This window comes from Myxine glutinosa, chromosome 1 (genome assembly GCF_964187855.1).
Source record: "Myxine glutinosa chromosome 1, kmMyxGlut1.1, whole genome shotgun sequence".
Classification (NCBI taxonomy): domain Eukaryota; kingdom Metazoa; phylum Chordata; class Myxini; order Myxiniformes; family Myxinidae; genus Myxine; species Myxine glutinosa.
In genome coordinates this window covers 30,208,922-30,218,967 of record NC_136261.1, presented here as the reverse complement: position 1 = coordinate 30,218,967, position 10,046 = coordinate 30,208,922, and positions in this window count along the sequence as shown.

Sequence of the window (10,046 nt, the reverse complement as noted above, 5' to 3'; positions counted from 1 at the left end):
ATGTAGAGCCAGCTAGATCTGAATAGGTAACGTGCTTCGTCTGTCGCGGTAAGGAATCTGCCCTGAAATAAGTTTCATGTGTAGGCGATTTGTCGGTTAAGAGTATACCTATGAACATACCAGGATGTTCGAGTGATAAGTAGAGTAGGGATTAAAGATTAACGCCCCTGTGTGTCACACCTGGTAGCCAAACCTTTGTCCCTTATGGCAATGCACACCTGTAGACACGTAGTTAGGTCCTTAGTGCAACACTAAATAATTCCCTTCCCTGACATGACTTGGGAAGACGAACAGGCAAGGGGGGGCCGGCTCGGGGTGCCGCCGCATGGACCGCGGCCAGCTGCATCTACGAGCTATGATCACGCTACACGCACATGCTATGCCCACGCTACATGCTACGTGCTATCACCACGCTACGGTCCTGTGATTTGTCAGTGCGCTAGGCGCGAACCTCCAGCCAACGAGTGCGAGAGGCGCGAAGCTGGAAGGTTCGGTGGAAGTCGCTGGTTGGTAGCGCGCCAAGGCTGATGGCCGCAAGGTTATTTAAGGGCGCGCCGAATGACATTTTCTCTCTTGCAGCTCTGGCACTTGTGGAGATCGAGCAGTTCGGAGTTGTTGCACATCCAGCTCTGTCCCTTGCGCTCTCTGGCTGTCTCGACGTGCTCGAAGCTCTTGTCTTCTTCTTGGTCTTGGGAGGCAGTGGTGGTCGTTGGCTCGCCATCTGCGTGGTGCTTGGAGCGGTGCTGGTGCGGGAGCGGTGCTGTGAGCGGGCGGGACCTCGTGTGCAGCGGAGGGGGCGTTGGCTCGGGCCTGGCGAGGCGGACGGAGGATTCTCCCGCGCCGGTGTTTGGAGCCGCGTGTTACGGACAAGACGACAAGACCAGATAAGGCCATTACCCATTTACACGAACATAACGACCGTGTTCCTTTTCATTAATTTGCATTCCCTCGTCTGTATCCGAAGTCTGTGTGTGGGGACGTCCCGATTAGGACATTTTATTATCGGCGCGTGCTTTTCCTGTCCTTGCCTTTTACTCTAACAAACCCTTGTATTATTTTCCATTCCCTGTTAAACCTGTGCCCGGTTGAATTAATTTCCCTGCAGGATCGAAGCTGCCGTGGGTTCGTTGAAGGTAAGCTTTTACCACAGCTCCCACTTTCCTTCTTCCGCCCGCTCGACCATAGCAAAATCCGTATTGGCCGTTGCCTCAATTAAAGCCGTTTTCGGTCCATCCGCGAACCTCTGGTATTAAGCGGAGGCTACGCACAACTGGTAGTCAGTAGTGGGATAGAACCCTGGAAATACAATTGGTGTCAGAGTGTGGAGAATTTGAACGCAAAATTTTTTAGTCAGAGGCGATAAATTTGCATCGGCGGGTGCGCGAGACGCTGACGGAGCGTCGTTAAAAGTTAACTTTTATTCCTGTAAAAGACGTGCGGGGAAGCTACTCCTTCTTCCGGATGGAAGATGTAAGCAATATGGAGGAAAGGAGAATGGAAGATGCGGGAAGTCTTGGGGGTGAGTCGGAAGTAGTGGAGGTAGAGGGTAGTGGTGGAACTTCCCCCGCTACTATCAAGACGGCCCCGATGGATTTACAGGCCTTAATGAAATTTATGCAGAGAATGAAGGATAGGTTGGAAAATAAAATGGGAGAAATGATACAATTTATGAGGGAATGGCGGGGAGAAATGAGGAGAGATGGAGAAAAATATCCTCAACAAAGGGAAACCAAAACGAAAGAAATGAGTGCCCAACATGAACAAACGAATTTAATAAAGAAAGAACAAAAGAATGATTCACATGGGGCTCAGGAGCCGGGAATGGCAATTAAATCAAATTCACAGGGGAATGTGGAGTGCGTACAGGTAGATGGGGAATGCCAACAGGTGAGCGTGGAGTGCCAAAATTGTAATAGAGAATGTTTCCACCTGGTGGCCTGGAGGTTTATCGGGACCGGGTGGATGCCCCAACACATCAACCGGGGGATGGATTTGAATCCTTGCAGCACCAGGGCGGTGGTTCAGTGCAAGAGGGGTAGAGTTATTGGGGGTCCGTGTAATTGAGCCGGACGGACCATGTATTTATTGATCAAGGCCTGTTGGGGCCAGAAATGATTTGTGATAATGATGTGGATGATGAGGATGATGTGATACGGCGGCTGGGGACCTGGGACAGTTTTTTTTTTTTTTTTTTTTGTATACTGAATCGAGGCTCGTGAAATGGAGGTAGGGGTTGATCAGGCCCAAAGGAGCCTGGGTGATGAGGTGAGTTGGTCCGAGGAGGTGGTTGAGGTGACCAAGGGGACCCTCACCACGAACATAAATTGGGGGCAAGAGGCTCCGAAATTGGACAACAAGTTGGGGGAGTGTGTTGGCTCCGGGCTGGATTCGGACAGAGAGGGATCGGGAGATCAAGCCTCAGACAATTTGGTCCCCATAGGGAATTTGGACCAGCTGCAGGGAAGGGCAGAACAACCTGAGGGAGTTGTTACCTGCAGCTGTGGTTTGGCACAGGTGGTGAGAAATTTTAAAAGAAAAAAGAAAATTACATTTAAATGGGATATTGATTTGGCACAGCCGTGGTTGGATTTGGTCCCCCGGCTGTGGAATTCAGAGCAGGAGAGGTCAATGGTGATGGCCTCGGGCAAAAGTTTCCCCTTTCAAAATTTGGGGATGCCAGCCAGCTGGGGGGCTGGCGAGATTAGGACGTGGGGTCCAGCCTTGGGTATCATGGTACGACCTGGGCCCCACGGGGGGTCTGGTGGAGTGTGGCGTCCCTTGTCCGTCGGGGCGCCGTCCGGGCGTGTGGCTCGGGCCGACAGGGTCACTGGACCCTGGTGGGGGTTAAGACATCCAGGGGGTCCGAGGTTGTTTCTCAAGCCTGGGATGGCATTTATTGAGGACCACTAGGGGGAGGTGTTGTGGGTCGCGCTTTGGTGGTGGCACTGCGGATGGCCAACTTGGGCCTGATGTGGTGACCACCTGGGCATGTGGCCTGACACCCTCCTCCTGAGACTCTGGGACAGCCAGCGTGTGGTGACCTGACATGCTGTGCTGGGCTCTGGACGCGGGTCGAACCGAATGGACAGGGATGGAGATAGCCTGCCGGACAACCATTGGGGCATCTGTGGAACGTGATGGTGTGAGAGTGACCTTCCACAGATGTTCCGTTATGATTTATGGACTCTCGGTTTGGGAAGGGAGCCACGGAATTGTTGAATGGGAAGTTGTAACGTGCCGAGCATATGGGCCATGCTCGGCTGGCATGTGTATGGAAAAGCATCTTTCTTTGGTTGCGATTAGTGAAATGTGAAAAATGTTTGGCATGGGTAATCTGTGGGTTCGATGCAAATTTAAGGGTGAATTTTGTGAAGAGAAATGGTGGACACTGTATAGTGACGCCATTATTGATCCAGGTGTGTAGACCAAAGTGTTGGAGGCTGTGATAAAATTGACAGGGTAGCAGGACACAGCTTTCAACTGGTTGCGGGGGCGACTGTGCTGATATTTGGGACGTGGGGTCATGGGGATGTAGTTGTGTGGTCTGAGGGTCAACGTGGTGCTATGGGTGTCTGAGGGGTGTGGACCATGTCTTCTGGGTGGGTCTCCTGGTGGAGCATGTCTGTTGACTGGACCTTGGTGTGGTCAAGTGTGGGTGGGCACTGGGGGGGGCTGCGGTTCTGTGGTCGGACTGGGGGATGATGTGGAGGTGCAGGGGACGTGGCTGTAGGGATGCCACGCACTGCGACCGTGCCCCCCAGGGCCGAGGTTGTGCGTGCGGTAGTGTGTTTTTGGCAGCAGGTGCTCACCACATTGGCCAGCTGGGGCTGATGCAGCCGTGTTCCTCGCAGTGGGGGCCGAAGGATGGATGGTGGGTCACACCCTTATGGACGCTCATGGGCCATGTTGGCGTTTTGACTGCTCACCTTGTCCCGATGACCCTTGCATGGTAGAGGTGCAGAGCTGTCGTGGCCACAGGTAGTCGTGTAGTGATGATCACCGTTGGATGCGGATCCACATACCTGCCAGTATAGTGGGGACAAAAGAGAAATTTGGTGAAATTTGGTAGGCCCAATGGGAAATTTTGGGATTGTGATTGGTGGATTGCACTTTGGACCTGACCAACTGGAAATTACCTGCACATCAAGGTAGGGGTGAGGCCTTGATGGTTACTGTCCCAGGCTTCAGGACTTACTATGGAAATTGGGGACATGTAATTTGGAGTTGGGAGGCGGGTGAGAGTGATGACATAGTCAGTGAGGGATATGGATTGTGTACCACAGAGTCTTGTGGGTGGCGTATGTTTTTGTGTAGTGGTTATGTGTTTTGATGTGGTCGTGAGAGTGGAAATTGACAATGAGTAGTGATTATTGTGCTTTTGGAAATGTGTAATGGCAAATGTGATGGGGGAATTTCACATGCAGTAGGCCATGGCAAGCCTTGTAACATCTTTTACACCATCTTTGGAATTGTGCTGAGTTGTGCTGGAGAATTGGATGGCAGCAGGGGAGGAAGTGTGTTTTGGGGTCTTGTGGGTGGGGAAGGTGTGTGTGTCCGCAGGTACGGATCAAGCTCTGAGGAGCGATACCTGCGGCCCCCCCTCTGCGGCAATTACCCCTGGCAGCCGGTGGTATCTGGAAATTGGAGCTCGTCGGTGGAGTGTCTGGTTGGGCGCCCTGGGGTAAAGGAGACCCCCGGCGCCCCTTGGAGCTGCGCGGAAGCAGGAGGCAACGGAGCCTGGTGTGTGTGGAAACCCTCACCGGCGAGGTAACGGCGGAAAGGGGCTGTTGGGCTGTCACGGGGCCAAGAGGTAAAGGGGGGGGGGGGGCAATGAACTTGTAAGTCGGTTGACTTGTGTTTGGGACTGCGGGCACCACAGCCTGAAGCGCCCCCACCATCTTTTTGTGTAGTACCTCCCCGCTGCCTAGTTGAGGAATGCACACACATGATTATGACATCAATGCCATGGTCCTGCAGGGGGGGGTGAAATAAGTGCTTGAAATGATTTTTGTGCAGTGGTGAGTTTCGGAATGAGTATGCGTGGATAAGGGGTTTGTGTTGAATGAATGTGGGCGAAATCTACCGAGCCATGTCACTCACCTGCAACATCTGGACAGGGCCCGTGGAAATTTAGGGGTGCATTGGGGATGGCCCCGCAGGAAAGGTTGTGTCTTGGGGCATCCACCGGGGGACGCCATCTGTAGACCGGGGTATGTACAAATGTTTAGAGTTTTGGAAGTTTTGAATTTTTGTAAGGTTAAGGGTTGTGGTTAAGTTAGGTTTTGTGTGTTGTTTGTTTCCTCCCTCCGCAGGAACAAAGAAGAAAATGTAAATACATGAATGCATGATTGTTAAGGGGTTTAGCATGTTAAGGAAGTGTAGGTAAGTAGTCCGACTCACTTCCCACAGCCCTCCTGATTTATTTCATAGGTTAATTAAGTGTGTGACAGTAAACGTTAAGACTGGGATGGTAGTGCCTGCAGTGAACCTTGCAGGAGCTACGGTTCCAGGGGGGGGGGGGGTGGGGGGGCGGGCTGTGTTATGTCTGGCGGGGTAGTGATATGTAGAGCAGATAGAGCTGAGTAGGTAACGTGCTTCGAGGTGTTGCGGTAAGGAAAACTACCTGTAATAAGTTCATGTGTAGGCGTTTGTCGGGTTAAGATGTATACTTGTGAATCTACCAGGAGGTTCGTGTGTTAAGTAGAGTTAGGGATTAAAGAGTAGCGCCCCTGTGTGTCCTCACCTGGTTAGCCAAACCTTTGTCCCTTTTGGCACTGCACACCACATAGACATTCCGACAAGTCCTTAGTGCAACACTAAATAACGCCCTCCCCCTGACATGACTTCGGAAGAAAGTGCAAGTTGGTGGAAGCCACTGGTTGGCAGCGCGCCAGGGCTGATGTCACCGCCGCGGAGTGATAGGAGGCGCGGCAGGACTTTGGTTGGAGTGAGTGAGTTGCGCAGTTGGTTCGAAGGACGAGAGTGAGTGAGTGGGCCAAGTGAGATCAGCGAGCGCCTAACGCAAGTCTGAGAGTGCAGAGCAGTTGCGCGGCAGTTGGTTCGAAGGACGAGAGTGAGCGAGTGGGCCAAGTGAGATCAGCGAGCGCTGAACGCGATTGTTAAGTCTGAAAGCGAGTTGGTTCAGGGCAGTTGCGTGGAAGTTCGGTTCGCAGTACACGGCCTGAGTTGACCAGTAGTTGAGTTGCTCTCTTGGTGTTTGGACATCTACGCTCATGCTCTGGCAGTCTCTAGCGGCGCTCGGTTTTCTTCGTCTGGCGCAGCCCGAGTTAGATCGTGGCCCGGGTGGCGTTCGCTTGCTTTTGACCTCGTTTGGAGTCGCCGGCCTGTGTTGGACGCGCGGTGCTTTTTCGTGGTGCTGGGAGCGGTGCTCGGTGCTTTGGCATTTGGAGCGAGGGACCTCGTGGTGTGCGATCGGCGCATGTGGATCTTGGAGCGAGGCCTCGTGGGTACATCGGGGCTGAACGGAGCCGTGTTGGACGGCAGCCAAAGACAAGTCGACAAAGATCAGATAAACCCGAGCTCCGCGGTTACACTTTACATAACGAACGTGTTATTTTGGTAGTTCATAATCCCTCGTCTGGATTTGATATGTGTGTGTGTGGGATCCCAAATTAGGACTTAGGTTTATCGTCACATTTTCCTATCCTTGCTTTTATTTAAATAAACCCTTGTATTATTTTCTGTATATATTCCTGAATGCAGTTTTCCGTGTGATTTATTTAATTTGCAGCAGCATGGGAGACTCCCCAAGAACAGGTAAGACTGCGGGGGTCTCGCCGCTCCCCTCCATCCCGTGCGCTTTGGTGTAGCTTTTTGGTTCCGGAGTCCGCCATTGAGTTTTCGCCTCAGGGGCGAAGGCCTTTGCGATCGGCATCCATGACCGCCTGATATTAATCAAAGACGGTCACGCGACGATATATATATATATATATATATATATATATATATATATATATATATATATATATATATATATATATATATATATATATATATATATATATATATATATATATATATATACAGTCATCCCTCGCTATATCGCGCTTCACTTTTCGCGGCTTCGGTACATCGCGGGTTTTTCTCGCTAGTATATGTAAAATTATATATCGGATTTTTCATTATATCGCGGGATTCTGCGGCCTATAGGTATTTTTATTTTTTTAGATTTTAATTATTTTTACGGTAAAATAAGCATTTTCTAGCCTAAAAAATTAATAATAATATAAATAAAAACATAACACATTAATTAAAACCTATATTAAAAGAATATTACAGTAAATCGAAATAAAATACGCATTATAAATGAGTAGACAAAGAATCGCGCATTTTGAAAGTCCCGTATTCTGGGGTTAATTAACTTGTCCATGATTCTGGGGGTAATTAACCCATCCGTAAGGAGGGTTCTTGGACGGTTCTTCGCTACTTTAAGTAATTTGCAAGGTTGATGCCAAACTGTGTCCTGCAGTTTAATGATCAATATGGTTTTAAGAGTCATCATACTTTGGGTAACCTCTAATTTACAATAACTTATGTTTACAACTTAGAGACACATGATCATAATGACGATTTCGATGATGTTGTCTAAAGCTGCAATTAAATTAAGTCGCTGAGTAACATGAATGACCGAGGTTGTGGAGGATGGGATTTTTCGGTCATTACCTTTTGATACAGATGAGATATCTGCTTCATCACTGCATCAGATCATGAATAACCACCCTCACCTCCTCTCCACCCCCCACTGCTTCCTACAAATTAACCATCAGGAAGCTGCTGCATATGCAAGAGGAAGCTAATGCATTTCTTATTAATTTTCAAAATTAATCATCATCTCTATTTTGAATAGCTCATGAAGATTTCTTTATGCTTAGGCCTCAGGTTTGATTAAAGGCACTTTTGTCAATTATTGCCTTTTGCTTTCAAAAACACAATTTGCATCAATGTAAATACTTTGTTGTACTGTACTTGTGTAGTTCCATGATCATATGTGTATGTTTGTTTGTTAATTAATTGCAATTATAAAAGAACTTGCATCAATGTACTGTACAGCTATATATACACGTACAAATATTTTTCTAATACGTAAGGACTAAGGATGGGTCTCAAAAGTGTGTTTAAGAGTGTGTCTCTTCCCCCTGCTCTGAGGTCTCGCGAGATCTCGGAGACGGTGGGAGGGATTTTCGAAGCTCCACACGGTCTCCACGTTTTTCGAAGTTAAGTCTGTTCACAATTGTATTTTGTCGAAACTGTATTTATCTTTCGGTGTGTGAAGTTATTGTGTGCAACTTTGGTTGTTTCTCGGTGTTTATCTTTCATAAATTGATCGTCTGTTTGCCGTGTCGCGAGCAAGGCCTTTGCCGCGTCGCGAACGATTTGAAATCGAAGTTAAGTGATTGTTCCCATTTGTATTTTCGTTAAAACTGTATTTATTTATGGTGTTGTACGTATATTGTGTCCCGACGAAGATTTTTCGGTGCAAATCTTTCATACCTGTATTGAAAATCGTGTTAATTCGTGTCGTGTCTTGAGGCCTTGTACAGTGTGCACTGTACAACCTTGAGGCTTTGTTTTTCTCTCAGTGGTCCGTCGTTTGTGATCCAATAACTTTCGTTCTCTGTATTCCCAGTCTTTTCACCCATAGCCTACTTCCTTGTGTAAATCTCAACTCAAAAAAAAAAAAAAAAAAAAAATTTCCTTCTCTGTTCTCATTCGTTTATTCATTCTTATTCGTTCGCTCGTTCTTCGACCACGTGTTTCTCCCCCATTTCCCCAGATAGTTTTCACTCATTAACCTTCAATGTTTACACTTTCCCCTCAAGTTATGTATTCCGTCATATTTTATAACACCTTTTTCTTCTTCTTCTTTAAAAGGCTGCTTTCGACTTGCTCACCAAATCAATTCATCCCAAAAAAAATATCCATCTCCTATAGTGCCTTTTTTCTACATTCCCTAAACTCTCCTGCACTCCATCCTCCATCCAGCGTCCTTAAACGTATTTTTAACTCGAAGGTCACAAGAAACTCATTTTGCAATAAATGTTCGTTTCCCATAAATCGTACACTTTCAAAAATCCAATCTCACCCCTCCCCTCCAAATCTTCCCCATAACCCCTTCCCTCCAAATCTTCCCCATAACCCCTCCCCTCCAAATCTTCCCCATCACCCATCCCTTTCAAATCTCCCCCCTTGCCCCCTCCCTCCTAAACTACCCCCTCACCCCTCCCCGCCAAGACGCCCCCTCGCCCCTCCCCTCCTAGACTCCTGCCTCACCCCTCCCCTCCAAATCTCCCCCATATCCCATCCCTTTCAAATCCCTCCCCTTGTCCCTTCCCTCCCAAACTCCCCCTTCACCCCTCCCCTTCAAATCTCCCCACCCTCATTGCTTCTCAATTTCCCCCCTCTCACTCCCCCTCCTCAAAGCGTCCTCCCCGCTTCTTCCCCCTTCAAACTCTCACCTCCATCTCCCCCAACCTTCTGCCTCGCTCTTCCCCCTCCTCAAATAACACCTCATTGTGCCTCACCCAATCACCATCAAACCTTTTGTCCGCCCCATCCTTCCCTTTCTCCGAGCTATTCTGAAATCTCTGACACACCTTCAACAGCTCTCCCTACCTCTTCCACCTCTTCCACATCTTACCCTACCCCTCCTCCCCCCTGTTCTGTATCTGATGCTCCCCCTTCCTCTTCATTAACGGTATGGACCTCAAACATCCGGGGCCTTCGTTCAAACTTAACTGATCTCTCCATACAGGTTGCTTCTGTCAAGCCAGACGTGATCTGCTTAACAGAAACTTTCCTCCTTTATGATGTCTCTGATTCCATAGTATCTCTCCCGGGCTACTCCCTCCTCCGGTATGATAGACCTGAGCCTCGTCCTGGAGGCGGGGTTGCTATCTTTATCAAAAACTCTCTTCCTCACTCGCCCTGCACTGCACTCTCTCCACCTCACCCCCAGGAATACCTCTGGCTACGGCTTCCCCTTCGCTCCCACCTCTTGTTCATATGTGTGTTGTACCGTCCACCAA